Here is a 6,000-nt window from a genome sequence, read left to right as displayed (position 1 = left end):
TGCAAGTGGATTAGTTATAAGTTATGACTAATGATTTAGTAATATATGTATCTTATATTAGACTCTTTCTATGACCCAAACTCTTTATTATAAAGAGTCTATCTATAAAAACCAAAGTCCAATAGGTTTTTTATCTTTAAAATATAAATTAGAGAGTGAGTTTGACTCTCCACATTTAGAGAGTCAAATTTCACTCTCTATCCTAATTTTAATTAATAAACTACAAGTTCCTATGTATTTTATTTATTAATTCTCTCTCCCGTTAAGTCTCTTTCTTAAAAATAAAGGGCATCTTTACTAAATTTAAAGAGTCTATTGGATTTGAATAAAAATTATGTTCTTTATATTTAAAAATTAATGAAGATGCTCTTTATTTATATGAGAGATATTCTTCAAAATAAAGAGTACCATTAGAGATGCTCTTAGTATGCCAACACTCATCATGTCCAAACTTGGGTAGAACTCATCTCCAAAAGTTAGCTCAAAATAGGAGGGAGTCCAACATATATATATACCAAATTGACGATATGTGACAAATTCAATTTCTAATACTATATAACCTTGAAAAGAAAGTATAACTTTCTAAATGGATTCTAAACAAGTTATTTACTGCAAGAAACCCTAATAGAACATGCATCATTTGGCTATAAATATTCAAGATTCTTATGAATAAAGAAGAATGATACTTCCTTTAATACAAAGACAAGCTATATACTTCACTTCTTATTAAAAAAAAAAATATATCTTCAAAAATTCTTTTATTTCTTTCCATCAAAAAGCCGAAAAATTTTCATGACAACGTAATCCCTTGCTAATATATATATTAACAAAAATGGAGTTGAATAGATAGATATTATGTAATATTAAATAAATTGTGGATTTATTAAATATGTCCCATACGTTTAAAGTAGAGAAATTCCCCTATATAAATATTTATTAATTTTAAGAGTTAACGATTTTTTCCCACCAAAATAATGGTTTAATGACACTTTTCCACCCACAGACTTTTAAAATAAAACTTTATCATCCAAATTTATATTTCGGCGGCGAATAGAGAACAAACTCGATCTAGACTATTGAGGCTTTTGAAGAGGGGAGACCGATGAATCTTTTGATGATGGAGGATTGATCAGAATTTGACTTGAGAGGGGTAGCTGCGCAAACCCTAATCGCTCAATTGCTGGCGATTGGCGGGGTCGGCTAGAATAAGGTTTGAGAGGTTTTGGTGATTAATAATCAGGGAAGAGAATGGTGATGGTGTGGGGTCGTAATGATGTCGAAATAAAAAACGGAATATAAATTTGGGTAGTAAAGTGATATTTTAAAGTCTGTAGGTGGAAAAGTGTCATGAAACCATTATTTGAGTGGAAAAAAGTCGATAACTCTAAGTTTAATTCCCAAAATATCAAGGTTTTATTTAAAATACTGATTTAACCATAAAATCATGTAACTTAATATAATTGCTCTTAATGAAAAAAAAAAGTTAAAAAGGTTATCCGACCTTTTTTTTTTATGTAACTGTTTACTCGGATAAGTTAAAAGCCTACAAGGATATAGTTTGACCCAGAATCAGTTCGACTAAACACTTATCCGACCCAACATAAGCTCATCAAGATATAACTCGACCCAGCATCAGCTAGTCGCAACCAACTCTGGCAATTGTTCGACAAATCATAGATAAGCTCAAATCTCAGATATTTCGAAAGAGATCAGGTCAACAACAATTATAGGGCAGTCTTAGCACACAATCACAAGAATATCGGAGTTACAATTTGAATTTGATTGCAATCCCGATAATTCCTCTCTTTCCTTTATTACAAACTTGTATAAATACGCCTTCTGACTATAAGAAAAGGGTTAGTAATTTTTATTTTACGATTGATATACATTGTAAGCTCTCACAACAATAAAAGAAAAATAGACGTAAGCTCAAGTTTGAACTTCCGAACCACTTTAAAAACTCATTTGTGTCTTTCGCATTATAATGCATTCATATTCATTACTTTGCTGATTTTAATTAGTTTCACACACATCGATTTTGATTCCACCAAGGTTAATTGAATCACTCAGGTTTGTGCGAATTTTTGTATCAACACATCTTGTACAAATATCATACCAGAGAGTAAAACTATACCGAGTTCAGTAGATCATCAAGCATTCTTTTCAAGGCAGATGATACATAACTATCAGTACTAATCAAAGGTGATATTATCTTTATCAGCCAACGAAGTTGAATATATTGATTATATCATTGTTGGCTCAATCCTATATATTGATGCCACGCGGCATTTTGGGTGTTTTCATGGTAGCTTTTTGACCTAGAGTTGAATTAAAATGGATAGTTAATTATGAAGAATGAACATCACTAGGGTTTTGCTTGTATCCCGTTGATCTAAAATCAAGAGATTCTTCATATAAGACCAAACAAGATTAGATGGTTGTGTTGAACTTATTAATCCTTTTATTGTCTATGAGTAAAACTGCAAGTGGATTAGTTATAAGTTATGACTAATGATTTAATAATATATGTATTAGAGCATCTCCAAATAAGTCTTTATATAATCCAAACTCTTTATTATAAAGAGTCTATCCATAAAAACAAAAATCCAACAGGTTCTTTATCTTTAAAATATAAATTAGAGAGTGAGTTTGACTCTCCACATTTAGAGAGTCAAATTTCACTCTCTATCCTAATTTTAATTAATAAACTACAAGTTCCTATGTATTTTATTTATTAATTCTCTCTCCCATTAAGTCTCTTTTTTTAAAATAAAGGGCATCTTTACTAAATTTAAAGAGTCTATTGGATTTGAATAAAAATTATGTTCTTTATATTTAAAAATTAATGAAGATGCTCTTTATTTATATGAAAGATACTCTTCACAATAAAGAGTACCATTAGAGATGCTCTTAGTATGCCAACACTCATCATGTCCAAACTTGGGTAGAACTCATCTCCAAAAGTTGGCTCAAAATAGGAGGGAGTCCAACATATATATATACCAAATTGACGATATGTGACAAATTCAATTTCTAATACTATATAACCTTGAAAAGAAAGTATAACTTTCTAAATGGATTCTAAACAAGTTATTTACTGCAAGAAACCCTAATAGAACATGCATCATTTGGCTATAAATATTCAAGATTCTTATGAATAAAGAAGAATGATACTTCCTTTAATACAAAGACAAGCTATATACTTCACTTCTTATTAAAAAAAAATATATATCTTCAAAAATTCTTTTATTTCTTTCCATCAAAAAGCCGAAAATTTTTCATGACAACGTCATCCCTTGCTAATAGATATATTAACAAAAATGGAGTTGAATAGATAGATATTATGTAATATTAAATAAATTGTGTATTTATTAAATATGTCCATACGTTTAAAGTAGAGAAATTCCCCTATATAAATATTTATTAATTTTAAGAGTTAACGACTTTTTCCCACCAAAATAATGGTTTAATGACACTTTTCCACCCACAGACTTTTAAAATAAAACTTTATCATCCAAATTTATATTTCGGCGGCGAATAGAGAACAAACTCAATCTAGACTATTGAAGCTTTTGAAGAGGGGAGACCGATGAGTCTTTTGATGGTGGAAGGTTGATCGGAATTTGACTTGGGAGGGGTAGCTGTACAAACCCTAATCGCTTAATTGCTGGCGATTGGCGGAGTCGGCTGGAGTAGGGTTTGAGGGGTTTTGGTGTTAATAATCGAGAAAGAGAATGGTAATGGTGTGGGGTCGCAACAATGCCGAAATAAAAAACGAAATATAAATTTGGGTAGTAAAGTAATATTTTAAAGTCTGTGGGTGGAAAAATGTCATTAAGCCATTATTTGGGTGGGAGAAAGTCAATAACTCTAATTTTAATTCCCAAAATATCAAGGTTTTATTTAAAATACTGATTTAACCATAAAATCATGTAACTTAATACAATTGCTCTTAATGAAAAAAAAAAAGTTAAAAAGGTTATCCGACCCTTTTTTCTTTTTTTTTTTTTTTTTTATGTAACTGTTTCTCCTCTCATCTTATTGTGCGTGATTTTTCTATTAAACTCGAAAAGTCAGAAGCCTACAAGGATATAGTTCGACCCAAAATCAATTCGACTAAACACTTATTTGACCCAGCATAAGCTCATCGAGATATAACTCGACCCAGCATCAGCTAGTCGCAACCAATTCTGGCAATTATTCGACAAATCACAGATAAGCTCAAATCTCAGATATTTCGAAAGAGATCAGGTGAACAACAATTATAGGGCGATCTTAGCACACAATCATGAGAACATCGGAGTTACAATTTCAATTTGATTGCAATCCCAATAATTCCGCTCTTTCCTTTATTACGAACTTGTATAAATACGCCTTCTGATTATGAGAAAAGGGTTAGCAATTTTTATTTTACAAATGATATACATTGTAAGCTCTCACAGCAATAAAAGAAAAATGGACGTAAGCTCAAGTTTGAACTTATCGAACCACTTTAAAAACTCATTTGTGTCTTTCTTATTATAACACATTCATATTCATTACTTTACTGATTTTAATTAGTCACACACACATCAATTTCAATTCCACAAAGGTCAATCGAATCACTCGGGGTTTGTGCGAATTTCCGTATCAACACATCTTTTACAAATATCATACCAGAAAGTAAAACTATACCGGGTTCAATAGATCATCAAGCATTTTTATCAAGGCAGATGATACATAACTATGAGTACTAATCAAAGGTGATAATATCTTTATCAGCCAACAAAGTTGAATATATTGATTATATTTCATTGTTGGCTCAATCCTATATATTGATGCCACGAGGCATTTTGGGTGCTTTCATGATAGCTTTTTGACCTAGAGTTTATTTAAAATAGATATTTAATTATGAAGAATGAACGTCACTAGGGTTTCGCTTGTATCCTGTTGATCTAAAATCAAGAGTTTCTTCATATAAGACCAAACAAGATTAGGTGGCTGTGTTGAACTTTATTAATCCTTTTATCATCTATGCGTAAAACTACAAGTGGATTAGTTATAAGTTATGACTAATGATTTATATGTATTAGTATGCCGACACTCAGGTTTAAATTTGGATAGAATTTACTTCCAAAAGCTAACTCAAAAGAGGAAAGAGCCCAACACATATATACATGGTGTGCTGTCGTAGGCACCCAAGATTAAAAACCTTCCTAACCTAACTACTGAACTGTAAATAGGGTAAGCAAGGGTCGATTCCACGAAAAGCGTCTAGCCGAATTTTTGATTATGTGAATAAGGCTGGGGGGGTTTTGAGTAAAATAGAAAACAATCTTAGCAAAAACAAAAACAAAAACAATTCGAATCGAAATCAATTAATATAACGAAACTTGGTCTCTGTCAACATCCACTATCGAAATCTTACGACTGATCATTGATGCAAAATTAAATCAATCCATACCTGAATATTCACCGTTGGAACTATTTTCCTATCTCTCCTTAATCGTAATTAATCAAGAAACAAGTGATCTTAATTAATCTTACCACTAAACAACCCTAGACAAGAGCTCAAGATTTAATCTAGTGGCAGCCTTAAGAATTAGAGAAATCGATGAAGCTAAACAACACAAACACAAGCGGTTGTATTTAATTTAGTTGAATGTTCTTCTTAAGATTATTAATTCCTGACATAGCAAATTATTAACCCTAATTGTTTCACAAGTTAGAGGGATCAAACAATTACGGATTTGATATCAAACTCATACACTAGTAGGCCTCCTAGTAATTAATTGCATCAATCATGAAGATATGCACAGAATAACATTCAATACTCAAACACAAAAATTGAACATTAAAATAAAATAGATTAGATCTCACAGTTGGTTGATTTCGAGGTCTCTGTTTCCTTCGACCAAGTTACAAAAGCTTTAGCCGCTCATGGCCATCACAAAAACTCAAGAGAAAGAAAATTCCAGAGAGGAAAAGAGAGAGAGGCGTGGTCTCCTCAAACCTAATCTG

This window comes from Pistacia vera, unplaced genomic scaffold, assembly GCF_008641045.1.
Source record: "Pistacia vera cultivar Batoury unplaced genomic scaffold, PisVer_v2 Contig601, whole genome shotgun sequence".
Lineage (NCBI taxonomy): Eukaryota > Viridiplantae > Streptophyta > Magnoliopsida > Sapindales > Anacardiaceae > Pistacia > Pistacia vera.
The sequence above is the reverse complement of the archived record's forward strand: the minus strand, read 5'-3'. Positions refer to the sequence as shown.